Genomic DNA, 17,842 nt, shown 5'->3' on the forward strand with positions numbered 1-17,842 from the left:
TGGATATGGCCGTGTCTTCATAAATAGACAAAATAACAGTTTGCCCTTCCCGTGATCCCTGACAACAGCTGTGGAGATGATAAACACTTTTGTGGCTCACTCCTCCCTCAGTCCAGGAAATGACTGTCATTGTGCATCCCTGCATTGATTCTTGAAATGAATTGAATGAAATAATGATTTTTAACATTAGACAATGCATTTCTTAATGGTATAGTTTTATGGAACATGACTCATTTTTACTGTAATCACAATTCGAACAATCACCATGGGTCTGCAAGTTTTCAGCATCCTCAGAAAATGTCTTCCAGTTACTTAACAGGAGAGTAATGTGAAGGTAAAAAAAAAAGTTTGTACTCTCTACTAACAGTCCCTCTTAACCTATTTTCCAACTCATCTCGGCTTGCCCCGAATTCCTCCACATAACTTCATGCATGTATGTCATTTCAAGCCATAGCACCTTATTAGGCTTTGAAGTGTCAGTGTCTTCTCATACAGTGTCCTCAAAGGACACATAAGCATTTCAGGCACATACTTCATACTTACTTCTTCGTCACGACAGCCATCACAGGCTGCACATGTAATTTTACCACTGTGAAAGTGCTAACTCCATTCAGGTGTGCTCTATATCGTAGTGAAGACTATAATTGCCTGTGCCGCTCTTCCCTTTGGTAATTGTCTTTTGATTGAGGTCATCAGGACAATTAAAACCATTGAGGGGTGAAAAGAGGCAGCAAGAGACTTGAGACAGCCATGCTAGGTGGTAGAAAGGATGAACAAAACATACAGACGAGATAATTATGTTTTGGGAGACACGGTGCAGTCAGAGTAGGAAGTCAGAGATGCTATAGAAACAGAATCTACACATCTACTCACAGTTAATTAATATTTCAAAAATCTGTTGTTAATAACGTGGTTGGTCATCAAAGAGGCTTCAGAAGAAGAGGTTATATGACTTATGTAATTAATGCCCTTCAACCTCATATTCAATGGTTACAGTTTAATTGTACTTAAAGGGACAACGAGGAGTTTTGGAAAAGCGAAGCGTTTTCACACTACATTTATGAGCCTCCGCGCGCACCGTAAAATTATTTTGACCGGCGCAAGACGGACTCATGTTTTCATTCATCAAGAATTAAAGTCAGAGGTTCAAAGAGGTTCACATACTGTCGTAGTTCCTACCATAAACGGCGATTCAGCTGCGTTATTCTCATGACTCGTTGCGAAACCGAAAGTAAAAAACGCTGGTCGGCTCGACCAGCATCTCCGCCACCACTAATAATAACAAAATAACGATAGAGACAGAACGATATATTTATCGAAAATGGGCCCATTAACAAGTGTGGGTAGCGGAGATTCATCCACATTAACGTGAGACTTTTTTATAACCGAATAGAAACTCCTCGTTGTCCCTTTAATATTAACATACAGTAGACAAATATGTGCTAAACAATTCATTTTAATATTATTGATGCCCATCTGAAATACAACATGGAGTTGCTTTGATGGAAAAAAAAATCTCCATGAGCAATAACGGCAACATTTATTTTGTCTCTGAAATCTGGTAAAACCAATTGGTCATGTCAGTATGCGGAAATTTCTCATGATAAATTGCATCTCCACAAAAATTCATGATGGTATGTCAAACAACACTGGAGATGTGGTTTCACTTATTTGCTGTGGGACCCCTTAGGCAAATCATTGTAATTTCGTGAAATGCCGTTTCTTAAGAATTTGACACATCACTCAGCCAAGTTTTGTCGAAATCGGGTCAGTAGTTTCTGGGATGTCGCTTGTGACGAAGGAGATAGAGGCGGATAAACTGTTCAAATAATGAATAGGAAACTGTTTCTGAGCATTCGCACATCGTTTGCCTCAACTGTAACAGTCAGTTGAATGTCAGGTATGGGTCTGTAGTTGGAAAATATGCAGGTATTCTTCCTGTTTTGTGAGGCAGTAACATTTATTTTTCTATTTTTTATTTTTTGTCTGCAATAGCCATTCTCTGTGAATGTGTAACTGTGAAGTGTGGGTGGAACAAAGTTGTCTCTTCTGTGTCACAGTGTGGGGGATGGTGGTAGATCTGAACTACACTAAACACTAAACAGTCTGAGGGTGTGGGAGTCACATTCACAAGACCAAAGTTTAGTGGTTCTCTTGTTCTGAGGGCTTCTTGCAAGTCTTCCAAAAAATAGTTGTAATTGTCTTTGTTACACACGGTAGCAGCAATCATCCATCTTGCACTTTCATTTGAATTTTAGAGGTTTTGGGGGACACAAACTTCTAAAACATCCTTTCCAGCTGAATGGATGGTTAAGCATCAAAAGCAGCAGTGAGCAGATAAATGACTACACCAACTGATAGCAGCTCACTAAGGCTTTAGGACATGGCACTGATGCTTATTACACTGCACATTTCCTAAAGACCAAATAATTAACAAAGTGTTTACCCCAATTAGAATTTCATTATCCATTTGGATAACCATCAGTGACCCTATTTTAATAGACATCATCCCTGGAGTTGGATTGGATGTAGTTAGAGGGGCGACAGTCTATCTTCACAGTCAATGGAGAATTGTTATGAATAACTAAAAGGCTTCACATGGGAAGATGTCGAACTCTCGTGGCAATGCTGATAACCACTATTGTTCCATACATTGCTCATATGCCCGAAAACCTCATTGAAGGCAATAACACACCGGTCAGGAACATTCATGTTCACATACCTTTCTCCAGCTGTATCAAACTAAATAGTAATTGACTGAGTAGGGTGGATGAAAAGCACCTTTTTCTTACGTCTTACAGTATTAAAGATGATTGTTTATAGATTACATTGTTTGAGGTCATTTTACTTGGGTTATTTTCAACTGCAAATTTATATCTATAAACACAGTACCTCCCTAAGCTATAAATCTGAGCATCACGACTTGAATCATGTCATTAGGTGACCTTTCTAGAGCTGATCCAGTGAGACTGAATTAATGAATGACACTGTTGGCTCAGAGGATTTCTGTTTTAAATATTGCATCTGAATTGAGTTTTGAAAGTAGGGCTTTCTGCTGTGATTCAGAAAATGTCCCCATGTCCCAGTAAAATCACCATGGGTGCTGTCATAGTGTCCCAGGAGTTTTGTCATTATTCACTGTCTGTGTAGCAGCGCCAGGATTTGTCTGTAGATGATATCACCACTACAGTCTGACTCTGCTGTTCTGCTAAGGAGGGACTATTCATATTCAGATGAATAAACTAAGGAGTGCACTATGTGTTTAGAAGCTGTATGTCCCTTTCAGTGGTCAGTAAATGACATTTAAATTGTTATTGTCTGTTAGCCATCCGTGTTTACTAAATGTTTGTTATGCTCGATGAATGCCAACACAGCTTGCCAGGTATTTTTTAGTTTGCAGGCTATGCATATTGTTTCTTCTCGCTTATTTCCCAAGACAAGATATAGATCTTCTTATCATCTATAGGTGGGATATTAGTGTTGGGTATATACTGTATATATGCCATCTCCAGATGTTATGCACTTCAGAGCCTTGTTCGAGAGAGATGTTTTCAAGCCTTTACCATTTGAAACTTTTCATCAGCATTTGGCTGAAGCTGATCTCATACAGTACAGTTCTGTTTTCACTCAATTGTAACTACTTTGACTATGTATTTATCACTTTTAACTTTATTTGTTAATTTTAACTTTTTTAAAAACTTTTTTCATCATCTATTTAAAAACTACTGTTGCTAATTGTTTACTATTGTTGCTCAGTGAAGGCCAGCACTAAACATGATTATGTATGTCACTGGATCCATTCCACATGCTTTAAAGTTCACCAGACAGAGGTCAAATGCTTGGAAAACATTTGTATTATAAAGGTTTTATTTGCCAGCATTAACAAACAGTACACTCCTACAACCTTTAATAGATAGATATATTTATTACAGACTTGGGTCCATTATAAAATTTTGATAAAATAAAATACAAGGACACAGACAATACAAGAAAAAATACACCAACTTTGGTTTTAATGTTGTCTGTTCGAATATTTATCACTCTGACAATACATTTTCTTTGAGATCAGTAAGCTGTGCTGAGGTTTATATTATATTGGTTAATTTAAACACTAATAAAATATGGTGGAGATAATTTATATCCTTCTCTTGAATGAATAACAACCAATCTTCATTAAGACTGTTTCTAGTCATAATGATAACCCTAGCAGCAGCAGTTCTCTTTTATTGACCTATCTAAAGCACTGTATTGAGTTGATTATGATATTCTACAGTATGTGGTCTATGTCAATAAACAGTTCAGTAATGGTTTATGACTGTCTCTCAGGTAGAACTCAGACTGTAGTCTACAACAGTTAAAATTCAGTGTTAGCAAAGGTGTTCCTCTAGGGGCAATTCTTGGTCCTCTTTTATTCACCATATATTTAACATAAGAAATGTAATCTCTGACATATACATGACATGTGATATCAAATACAGTATGTGCATGCTTCTCCCACCACTATTAAGCCTCCCGACTGCATGTATCAGAGCTCTCTGCACTTCATCATAGGTGACACTTTTCTCACTCATTTTATGCAAAAAGGTGGGATGGTCGTCCTTAACAAGGGAGCAGCATTCTATGTTGTTTATTTATGAGGCTTTACAGAAAAACTGCTTGGCTACATCTACTCTCTGGTTACATTTTAATACTGCACTTAAATGTCAGGTCTCAGGGCTTTTTTTTTTTACTTTAGCTGTACCTCTTGTTCACACTGAGAAAAAGGTTTCAAATACTGCATAGAAATGGAATTTAAAAGGGATATGAAATTATATCCTCTCATTTGACTGGATTATTTATTTGCAATTGTTGATGGGAAAATGTACAATTATTTCTATATTTCTAATTTATCTTTGTCTGGCTACGTTGTATGTTGTACCAGGATTTCCCCCAGAAAACTTGTTAAGCCCGGTGGCACCGGCGGCCCATCGGCGGCCCATCGGCGGGCCACCGGTGCCCAAGCGTGTTTTTTTGTGACAGGGGCCTGACTGATCATTGACTGATGGCAGGGCCCTGTAGGGAACAGATTCATTAATGGAGCAGTAGCATTTAGAAGGCTTGATTCCTTCCTTAAGGCCTTAAGATCAATGCTAAAAGTTGACTAGAAATTTGAAAATATTATCATAAACATCTGTTATTATCAGACATTATGTAACATATTTAAACACCAGCTATAGCAGAGTCTTATAGAAAGGCACTCTTGAAATGTTGTTCAATCAACCACAAAAAAAAAGTAATAATTATAATTATAAAAAAATATTTAAATAAATGACATCAATTGTTTGCATTGAAAACTTAAAAAAAACTGCCTGGTGTCTCCATTGTGTAGTGTAGCGTTATTTCCATGTTTTTTTTTTTTTTTTTTTTGCTCCGAGATTTTTTACATCTAGAGTCACGTACACAGTACCACGCTCTTTTGGAAACGTGACACTCACGGATTTACTAGAAAACAAACGTGTGTGATCGCGAACTTTACAAGCTGAAAAATGAAACAATGGATCATTACATCTGGTGAAAGCCCCGCGGCTCACAGGAGTCCGGAGCTCTGACGCTGCAGGGGACGACGTGCTAACAGCTACCAGCTACCGGCCGTGCTACAGCAGCTGATTGAGCCTCTTGGAGCCGCGGCTCGACTCACGTTAACGTTGTTCCTCTCGGTCAGCTGGTAAAGCAGCGGTCTGATGAGCATGATGTCCGTGACGTGTCCCGTTGAAAAAGACACCTGATCACGTGTTTATTGAGTATAAAACTGATTTTAAAAAATAAAAATAAACAATGTTTAGCTTGGCGGTGGGGCAAGTAAGGCCTGGCGGGCCGCCAGGCTTATAATACACTGAGGGCCGGATTTACTAAAGGTTTGCATGTATTAAAACGTGTGCAAACGTGATTGCATGCGCAAACACACGTGGAACCTGATCTACTAACCGGACGCACCGAGGATTGCGTCTCTCAAATGGGCAAAATAGCACGTGCAATCCATTTAGCGTGTTTGCCTTGATGAATATGTAAATATGGGCGTTTCAGCCAGAACTGGGAGGAGTAGATGCAAATCGATTTATTTAGCGAGGGCAATGTGATTTACCAAAGAGATTGCGGTGGCTGTTTTTGCGTCTTTATTTACCACGTCTGAAAACCATGTACTGTACTAACTGATACAACTTTGCCAAAACTTCTGCGTTTATTGGTTTGATACCTGTCAGAGCCCCATGATCTTACATCTCTGCATTTCCTCACGTCTGGGTAATTCTGTAACAGTTTTTTAGCCGTGTTGAAAGTCTTTTACGCGCCATTACGTCACACGTCTGTCCTGCAGTGCGCTCCGTTGGCTCCTCTCCTCTCCTCTCCAGTACCTGGCTGCTCAGCTCCGTCTCTCAGTCCCGGTCCCGGATTGAGACACGTCACCACTGCCTTCACCCGTCTTTGATCCCTCTGGTCAGTGGTCAGAGCGTTTAGATCCGTGTGTCCCACCTGAGCTCTCTATTAATCCACTGGATCATGGGCGGCACACACATATTCTAGGTGTGTGATTGTCGCTGCAGCTGCTGCCTGTTCGTCACTATATGACGAGTTGGGCCCTGTAGCGATTTGTGTTTATCTAAACAGAGCGCGAGCGAGATGAACACACATGCTGTCATTGTATGCATCGGATCAAATGTAATTCTGTCCCTTCGTCCGTCCAGCTCTCTGTCCACTCTCTCCATGACGGAAACGATTACCACGCGCAAAACCCTCATTTACATTGTGGTTTGCACGTGTTTTCATTTAGCGGGTTACTCTTAGTAGATCAGCTGTTTTGCGTGCACTAACCAAACACGCAATATTTTAGCGGGTGCAAACAATTTAGCGCCCGCTATCTGGGACCTTAGTAAATCCGGCCCTGAGGGTAACCCTGTTGTACTGTACGTTTATTTTTTGTTTTTACAAACATATCTTCAAAAAGGTTTAGTCTCTGTGAGAACAAGGATTTAATGAACATAACATTTATAATAATGCACCATTGTGAAGTAAAGTTGTACTTTATAATGCTGCACAGCTTGGCCATAATCTTTTTTTTTTTTTCCACTTTTTGCTTTTTCAAAAAAATAACAACAACATATATTTTATTTTTTATTCACACAAAGGGCTAGTTCCTAGAATAGCAACATATAAACATGACATTTTATGTTGAGTGAGTCATTCGCAGTTGTAGGAGGTTGTCCTCAGATATTGCTCTCAGAAGTCGGTGTATGCTCTGTGGTAGGGCTGGGCAATGAATCAATTTTATCAATTAATTTTTGAATTTGTAGTTTAGGTCGATTTGTTTTAATGAAAATCTTATAAGTGCAGCTCAAAACCGGGCTGAAGAGAGAGGAATAGCAGAGTGCTCCTGACAGCTCGTCTATGTGAGCTGCAGGTGAGCCGGCTGGACAGCACAGTTCTTATAGGTGATGTAAGTTTGCCTTGCAGTGTTTCAGAGAAAGCGTACTGAAAAGTTACATTTTCACTGTTGTGTTTGATAGCTGCGGGCGGTGACACTGGAATGCTGTGAGTAAACTGAAAAGTGATGAGTGTACGGTACTTGATGGAAAGACTGTTGGATATTTAATTGACAAGCTGGATCCCATTAAGACATAAGCAGAGTGTTGAGATGATTGAAAAAGTTGTGCCATTAAGTTACAAAAGCCTTCATCAACATGGTTGCATTGGATTTCCTGACAGGCTCTTTCTGATATGGGCACAGTCAAGGATAGTATATTGGCACCAGATTAGAGAACAAAGGTAAAACTAGCAGGATGTGTAAATGTGCAGCAGACAAGACCCATTCTTAAACAAGGTGAACGTTGACATTGCCTGCAGATTGGTTGTGTTGGCCGCATTCGCCACCTGCTTCTATAACACCTTTGATGGCTTTATAGATGCTGTTTACCACACCCTCAGGCTACATGCCGTTTCTAAGCAGACAGCTCATCAAGTTGAGTGACAAGTGAAGGAGTGGGAACTTGACCAACTGTGGGGGTGGATAGCGGGATAAACAATGCACTACCTGCCTCAAAGCAGAAAGTTGCATGCTGTAGCTTTCATTCTATTTTAACCCTCTTTTTTATCCAGTATAGATGCTCTTTTTCAGAAGTTCTTCTCTTTATACTCTTGCACTTACTTGGCAATTTCCCAGTGTTTTACCATTGGGCACTGAACAAAAGTTACTCACCTACATTGTTTACCCCAGTCATATATTTTCCATCCAGAAAATAAAACTGGTGAAAGGTCAATCAAAAGCCCACTTCTCAAACATTATCCATTATCCCCTCCTACACCACATCCCACTAAAGGCTAATCTGGAAAAGATGTCCCATTAACAAAGAACTTGATTTGGTCAAAGGAGTGAAACTGTGATGAGAGTAATCCCTCGTATTATCATGTTTTAACTTAATTCACTCTTGCACTTGGATTAAAGCCTCCAGTGTGTGTGTAACACCGACTCATTCTGGAGAGCTTAGTTGCTTGTGTAGGCCAAAATGCAAAAAATATTACTAAGCAGTGTTCGCAGTCTTTAACTACTCATAAAAGTCACCCTAATTGTATTTTGTTAGAATGTACGTATCTGAGAAATCCAGAAACAGATGGAACACTTAAAGAAGCACTCCAGTTGTACAAGTTGACTGCTGTTGAAACTTTTAGTAGAATTCCTTAAGATATTGTACTTTTTGTCAATGTTGAACAAATTCCAATGTTTCCAATCGATCACAATAAAGACAACTTTGCCATTAATGTGTGTTTTGGGTTCATTCACCCAAAACACACACCATTTCAAAATTATTGTGTATATTATAGGGATGTAATGGAAACCGAGACCAACAAATGTGATGTCCACAGTGTTGGTGTTGTGATACCAGAAGGTGGAATTTCTCACAGCACTGCACAAAGTATAGCCATGGAAATAGAGATAACAGCTCTGGAGTTGGCAGAATAAATTGCAGTGAAAATCCACTCCACCTCTTGTTTGTACATGAAGCGTATACAATTGCCTTAACATGTGCAGAAGAAAGTGTGTGTGAGAGAAGACAGAAAGCCAGTATTGTCCAGAGTCAAGTGTCACAGTAATGAAGCTTTTGAAGTAGGTCAAATTCAAGATATCCTTGCGGGTGGCTTGTCAAGTGAACCCTGGTAGTGTGTCTGCACAGCACAATGTGGTGCTGAACTATGTCTGTGGTTCATTTCTGGGTTTTGTCCATCTAGAATGAAGACTGTGTCATTGTAAATATTAAATTCACATAATATGTGTATCAGATATCTGTAATATATGCCCATATCCCCAAGTGTCCCTGTCACAATATACAAATTAATGAGTAAGCTCAGCAGAGATGAACACTTAGAGAACTCAAGTGTCATTCACTTATTCCCTCTTGCATGTATATTTAGTGTGATAATATTCAAATGATCACTGAGGAGAAGGCAGGCATTTGGTGCTGCCACTGTTAAGTAGTACTTGTGCTGTTGCTATTGGTACCATACAGATGCTGCTACGTGTAACTATAGCTATCATTAGCATTGTAATCACCACTGCCTTTACTGCTTATTATAGTCATCACAGGTTTGTTAAAGTACTTTTATTTGTTAATCAGAAGAGAGGCTAATCCCATTATATTACTGTTGTCTTTGCTTCCATTTTATTTATGTAAGTTTTTTTGTGAAGTGTCTTGGAATCTTGAAATTAGGCCATTTACTGTATATAATATAAAAGAAAAACATTCATAATATATTATCTCAGTATTTTAACATATGTGACTGCTCCTACAGTTGTAAATAAAATCAGGGCAAATTACAGAAAATCTCCTTTTATCTTTCTGTGTCTACTTGATGACTGGATTTGCTGGAATTTGCTCTGTGTGTGTGTGTCAGTAACAAGTGCTAAGCTAGAATGTCAGTGATTATATTTCTGGTCTCGTCCTTCAATAGACTTACCTTCCTTGATGCACAAGATGTATGCTAATTAGAACTGGTGGCAAGGTGAGACAAGGGAGTGTGAAGACGATAATTACAATCAGTATCTGGATTTATCTAAGTATTACATTTGTCATCGTGGCCCCCGCTTGCCTTCACACAATAATTTTTGTACATCAGCTCTTGACTTTACCTTCACTTCCAGTACTGTTCCAGTTATTAATGCAACTCCTTGGGTGAGTAACATCAGACAATAAATAAACGAACTGTGGATTGATGTCTAAAGGGTTCAACATCGTAATGAACGAGCCATTATTTAAACTGAATCAGACTGTTAAAGATATGCAAACTGCCCACTTTTCTGGCTTGATTAATAATAATGAACACAACCTGGTCTCTGATTTATGAATTTCTCACCCCATGCCATTCATCTTCTAGTGATCATGGAACCCTTTTACTTTATTTGTTGGCAAGGTTTTCCGAATTCAATCCGGATCCGACCCACCCGTCAATATTACGACCCGTGGCCCGTGAGATCGCCGTCATCAGTGGCGATAACAGCGGTATAGCTGTACTCTTTCGCGTCTATTTCCGGAACGGAAAATGCGAGCCGACGTAATTCTTTTTTTTTTTTATGAGAGCGGGACACTTCAGCCTTTACATTGATTCCATCGGTGTTTGTAGGTTACCCAGAAGCCGAGCAGTCAAGCCATGACAGGCTAAAATCCAATGGGAAAGCTATGAGCGGCCAAAGATCGTTTATTCACACCAAGATGGTTGCTCTGTAGTTGCCGTGTATGATACTATCAGGAAATCTCCCGAATCATTTAAAAGAAATGATTTGCTACGCTGGTTTGAGTTTTTCTCTGTAGGCCTACACACATACACCCGCGTACCCACCCGGGGATCCGACCCGATGCAGGACTCTAGTCCAGACTGCCCCTGTTTTACCCTTCACCCCATTCAGCCATCCTTTTATACTGTCTGAATTTTCACTTGTTGCCCTGCAGATTCTTTTAAAAACTGTTCATGTGCGCATTTGTGTCCCCCCTCTGTGGTAACTGTATCGTGGCCTTCTCTCTTTTATCAAGTGCTCTCTCGCATCTGGGTCCACACCTGACGATTATAAAATTGTTATTGTTCAGTGGCTTTTTGGAAAAGCCTTTGGTCAATAGTTCTCTGACTGTGCTGGTCAATCTCCCAAGCTACTCTTTTTATCCAAAGTCCTTTAAAGTTATTGTGGAGAAGTAGCCATTCCAAGGTCTTCAAGATGTGTGATGTGAGCTCCTCTGACAGTCTGTGGTCATTTGTAACCCAAACATCAAATCTCAACAGGAGTTGCAGCTGTACTATGAAGTTGTAAAGGAAATGCTCTAGATCTAGGAGAAGCTGCAACTAAAGCAGTGTCTACATCATCTGATACTGCCTGACAGTGATCATTCTCATCTCCCTCCATACCTCACAGGTGTTGTTAAACTGTAGCTTCATCTCCTTTTCATTTGTAATTCTCCATTACCTGAAATTCTCCTAGTCTCCATCACCTAAAGAAACTGAACTATGTGAATCTGGTCGCTTTTCCTCTGTTTTGCTAACCCTCCTCCTGGCCATGTGCATTTGTTTACAACATAACTGGCGAGAAATCAATCAATAGACCGGTAGATAACGTTATATATCATACGATGTTACGACATCTATATTTGTATAGTTTAAACTGTCATAAACAAGAGATTATGGGTTACAGGTTACGTTTGTGTCGCAGTGCGCAGACACAAGAGCTGGGACACCGGGGAGGCAGCACGGGTCTTGCAGGGTTGGTTTTCAGGCAAGAGACAGAGAGCCTCCATTCTCCCAAGATGAGCCATTTATTATCCATCACAATTACTCCAAAGCTGTTTAATTAAAGTGAAAATGTAGTTAAGCTACAAATCCTAGTTCCTCTTTAAAGCCTTTTTTTTGCTGGTGTTACACTGTCCAAACAAAAGTTAAAGTAGTCTTTAGTGCAACCAGGTCAGTGTTCTTGCTGTTATCATTTTCCTATGACTGAGTAAAATACTGAGTAAATTCCAGTCTGTGGTCTCAAAACAGTCCTTTAGGAACTCACCGGCCTCTGGGGCCCAGTTCATGAATGAGCAGGTAAATGCAGTTTTCCTCAGTACTCAGGGTTTGTAGGAAAGCTGAAGACAAACAAGATTATGAACTCATCTGCCAAGAGCTGAATCAATGTAAGCCTCCAATAATGTTTGTATCAGCAACCATGCGTTTTCCCCAGCTCCCTTGCTTGCGTTGACTCCTTCAGGGGTTGGTCCTCGGCCCTCCTCTCATTATACATCCTTCCTCTGGTCTGGGTCATTTGCAGCTTTCAAGTGTTCTTGCTATACTGATGATGGATCTTTTTTGTCTGCTAACCCCAATAACTACAGTCAACCTCCATGATGGCCACCGAAGATTGTATATTTCTGAATTCAATCCACCTAAACCCTGATAAAATAGACATTTTTGTAAATTGACCTAATTGAAGAACCACCACCACAATTGGAAGGTTTATTTGTTCTTCTCACTCAGATATAAAAATCTACCAGTAGGGGTCTTGGTACCATCATTAATCAGCATGACTTTTGACTTTAATATTCGTAAGCTTGTTCAGCTCTGTTTTCTTCACCTAAGAAATATTGCCAAAATTGATGTATCTTGTCCTCTATTGAATTTGAACTATTAGTCCAGTCCACGCTCTCATTTTTTCTGGATCAAAGTATTGTAATTCTCTCAAAATGTGCCTCAGTCAAGGTGATCTAAACTGTGCACACTTTCACAGTTTCAGACTGCAGCTGCTAGGCTACTAACTAAAATGAGCTGTCAGCCACATTACCCCATCCTTGCATCTTTTAATTGACTTTCTGACACCCCGATTCGCTGCCTTTTGTCCATCCACTGCTCTAACTGCAGAACAACCCTCAGGAATCATCTTCCATAAGATTTCCTGTGGTTTTTATATTGGAATTTATACCTTTGTTTGGCCCTCATATTATTAATGAGAGTGTGAAGAAGTGTGAAGAAGCACTGTTTTGCTAACCCACACAAAAATAATTTCTAATGATGCATCCTTTGTTAAACAAAAAAAAAAAAAATCATTAGATCCACAACACTTTCTGTTGAAGTGTGATTAGAAAAACAGCACAGTTGTTTACTTAATTATAATGAATTTTGCTAATATTAAGCACAAAATGGAAACATCACATTTATTTTTGTAACAGTGTGAAGTATATTCAAAAAGTGTTTGTTGAGAATGTGGGAACATCATTAGGGGATGTTTGTGACTTGGTTTAGAGAACCACAGCCAGGGACACCATGTCTGCATGATGTAACAACAGTGAGACAAAGTGGAAGCATTACATTCAGAAATATCAGTGCACCTTGTAGTACTCTGCATGTTACCTCATTAATAATCATCTAGCTGAGTTGTGATCGTCTGGACAGAAGTGTGGCACAGTTGTGCTCCAGAACCCTTTAATGTATATAGCCCACACCCGAGAAAAAAAAAAAATACAGGTACAAGTCTCAGGAGGTAGCATCAAGGAAGCATCTCTCAGTTATGTGATATCTCAGATAGTTTAAGCCCGCTTAACAGCCTGCGCATAGCTAAAAAGGGTAGACGAGTGACCACACTAGAGGGTATTTCAATGAATGATGAATAAATTATGTTTTAATTAATGCATTTGTCTATGTAATCGGTGGACTGTGTATTAATTATATTTATGCTTTACTTGTCATTGCTTTAGTGTCATTAATTTCATGTTTCGTTGGATTGAATATTTCATATTGCTGCCAGATAGCGCCCACGTTTACATGCCATTATGCTCTAAAGCCTGCAGTAGATGCTTTGTGTAGGTTTGTCTCTTGTGAATTGAAAACAGCTCTATCAATTTCTTCTCCCAGATATAGTACATGGTTGACTGAAAAGTGAAAGCTTGTCCACAAATGGGACTAAACTGGACTAATGTGAAAATGTGACTTATGATTCTGTTCTTTTAAAGGGTCCAATCCATATACTGTATGCTCTACCTGTAATTCAACTTTCATTTCGGAATTCAGGATGAAATTGTATGAGCATCAGTTTAATGGAATAAGTGGCTGGTCAGCCTTATCATATGTCAGCTTTCCCAATGTGGCTGTTATAATTTACAAAATGTTCATTTTCATTGCGTGCTTGAAATTTTGCTTTTTGGATTTATTAACAGAGATATTTTTGGATATTCAGATGCTACATGGCAAAATGAGTTTTATCACAGGAGTGAGAATAGTGTTTGGTGTGGGAACATTGGGCCTCATTCACCAATATCTTCTTAAGAACCTTCTTAGATTCTTTCTTAAGTTGTTCTTAAGAAGTTCCTTAAGAAAACCCTACGTCAGATTCATCAACGCGTTCGTAAGCCTCAGAATTGTTCGCAGCTGTGTTCTTATGCCATCTCCTCGTAAGTTGAGGGCGTGTGCCAGGTGAGTCTAATTAACATAGGATTAGCATAGGTAACTGCCCCATCAATGCCCGTAAAAGGGCATGAGACCGCAGGGCCGTGTGCACACACAACCCACAGGCACTGAGCAGAGAAGGTGAAGTAAGAAAGAAAGTTGAAATGCTCAAATGAAAATCTGGGAGGGAGCACCAGACTCCAAACGTAAAAAGAACTTAAGTAGTGAAGTGGCGCTACTGCGGCAGGAATGAAACAAAGAAACAAACAAAAGGCTTATATTTAGTTTAAACTTTATATTTTTATATTTATATTTAGGCTATATTTAGTAGCGTCAGCAGTGGATGCAGCTCTTCGGTTGTTATCAGAGAGGAGAGACCACACTCTCACGTGTGCCATCATAAATATCATCATATTATCACCTATGAAAAAAAACAGTTGTGTGTAGTGTGAACACTTACAGTAAGTGCACTGTTGCAGCCCGCAATTAGGGAAGAAAAAAATCATATCGGCAGCTGTATGCCCCCCCCTCCCCCCAAAAAAGATATGATATGAATTTAGTGTCTATAATGTTTTTTAAGAGACTGCAATGATTTGTCAATTATTATTATTAATATATATGATTATTAAAAACATCATAAAAGATAAGAAAATAATTCTTATTCAAATCATATAATGTTATACAACTGCAGAACAAAAGAAAACGCTATAATCGGTTATTTTTGCAGAAGTCTCAGCACCTAAAAGTGCGTAAGTATACTCCTGACTGTTCTTAGATTTTGTTCTTAGTTAAGAACAAATTCTGGATAAGAAAACATTCATGAATGCCACAATCTTCGTAAAAACTTCGTAAGTAGGACTTAAGAACAAATTTGTTCTTAAGAACGGTTCGTGAATGAGGCCCATTGTCTTGGAAGAACTTCTATTTTAGCAAACACACTATAGGTGAGAGATGATAAAACATAACCTGCAAATAGATTTCTGCAGGAAGAGACGTGCCTCTCACGCTATTTACTAACTGGGGTTAATGTGAAAGTTGCCCGGTCCAACATGTACCAAGGGGTTTGATGTGATGACAAGACCTGTGCAGCCAAGAATAAAGTGAGGTGCTGAAGGAGCAGACAGAGAAGGCTTCCTTTCCTGAGGTGATTTGTGCATTATGAACGCAATAGCCTTGTGCTCGTGTCCTACCTTACTGACATGCTATGGCCTTTTATGTGTTATGCAAGTGAGATGCGAGGAAGGTCATAGGGAGGTGAAGGAGGTGGAGAACTTTTTCCAAAAAGAGACTGCAGTTCTAACCATCCTCTGCACAAAGATGTCTAGACAGTCCCCCCTCAGCTATTTAATGCTTTACACCAGTGAGCAAAGAGAGTGAAAAGCAAAAAGTAGCATTATTAAGTGTCAGTCCCCATTTGAAGTTTGTTTTTTTATTCATTTCCGGCTGTAAGCAAAAGGCTTAAACGTACAGCAAAGACCTGTAGATTACATATGGTGAACAAGCAGCAAAAGACACAAAGAAGGAAATGGATAATTGTGTTTGTTTATCTCACTTTCATTCTCCTCCTTTATTTCTGTCTGTGTTTTTTTCTTTCTTTCTTACTCTGAATAATAGATTGCCTAATTGCTAAGTCACTAATTGTTTAACCCGCTCGTGCTCCTGCTGGTACATTCTAGGAGGATAGGGAGCAAATGAGGTGAGGCAAAGACAAGGAGGCATAAATGATAAATGTGAGACGACTCCTGCTGGATCTGGACATGCTTCCCTCAACCCTCAGAGCTGTCTGCGCCGCTGAATTAATGATCTTAATGACAACGACAACTTAAATGAAGATGAGAGAGATTGCGAATGAGATAAGAGAGGAAGAGAGAGAACCAAGGAGGGGGGAGTTGTGAATTCAAAACACCTTGAACACGAGAAAATATCAAATGAATCGAGAATTACTGCTTATGCGTATTAAATGAATGGCACTGAGGGAAAATGCCAAGGTCAGCACACTTACTCTCTTTATGCTGTGAGCCTACACACTATAAGCAATGCACCCCATTAGCATTGTTTGCAAATACAATTGCATCCATAAGTAGAGGTGCACAGTGTTTTACACACAATCTTCTCCCGAATAAGAGGTTGTTATTTCTGTCATGTTTTGATGTGGCACTCATGATGGTGCTATTGATGACTGTTTCGTTAAAAATAATGAAAGCCTGAACTTGAGGACTTTATATTTGAAACTATCAGCAAGGTGGCAATTATATGTGCACACTTTCATGCTGGAAAAGGAAGAAAGTCGAAGACAAAAGACAAGCTGGTTACATCGGGGGCATATGGACAGTTGATTGACAGTAATCATCAACATGTGTTTTTTTCCCCCCTCGTGTTTAAAGTCAGATGTAAAGGACAGTTAATTTAGAAAAAATCAAGTGATAAGCTAAAGAAGGCAAAATGTTGGTGCAGAAAATCATTCATTCATAGCAGCAACAATTCAAGAATGGCCCTTTACCGTGTGTGTGTGTGTGTGTGTGTGTGTGTGTGTGTGTGTGTGTGTGTGTGTGTGTGTGTGTGTGTGTGTGTGTGTGTGTGTGTGTGTTTGAGAACATGTTTGAGAAAAATCTTCAAATATCTATCTGGGCAACATCATTAATTTTCATTTGCTTTGAAGGTTGAAGTTAAAAACAAGAAAAAAGGGAATATCCGCACACTGGGTTAAGGCTCTCATTTATTGGATAATTGCAACAAGAGCCTTAATCCAGAGTATGGATTTTCCCTTTTTTCTTTTTCAATGATGCTATGACTATCTGACACCTGGCCTAAAATAGGCACTGGATGTGCGCACAACTACCGGTACTCTGTTTTTCTGGAAGTTTAAAACAAGAACAAACGCTCTGCGAATCAGATCAGATTTTCAACCTGATCCTGTGTTTGTGTATAAAACCAATGAATGCATTGGTATTTAGTGACAGGTGGTGACAAATGAGTGACAGCCCATTTCAGAGCCTAATTATCACTGTCAGTGATTCCTTGAAACATTTTCCCAGGCACAAGCCTTTCAACTGTGTTGTATATTTAGGGGATTTTGTAAGATCTGTGATAGACTGCAATTCGAGTGTGTGTGGAGGATTGATGAGTGGAAACTACTGACAACATACAATACTTAACACAAAATATTATCTCTAGCTTTTTTCCACATACAGTACTGTATGTTCTATAAATAACAAGAAATACACAACACTTACTTCAAAGGTATATTGGAACAATGGAGTTGGGTAATCTTGTCATGTGTAGCTCTCCACTCGGCCACATTGTAATCGCTATGATCATAAGACAAGAAACTAAATACATGGATGTGGGCAGTGTGTTTATAAATGTATTTGACAACCAGAGGTGCTGTGCATATTCCAATGATCTCTGATGGTGTTTT

Source organism: Trachurus trachurus, assembly GCF_905171665.1.
Source record: "Trachurus trachurus genome assembly, chromosome: 13".
In the NCBI taxonomy this organism is placed as follows: Eukaryota; Metazoa; Chordata; class Actinopteri; order Carangiformes; family Carangidae; genus Trachurus; species Trachurus trachurus.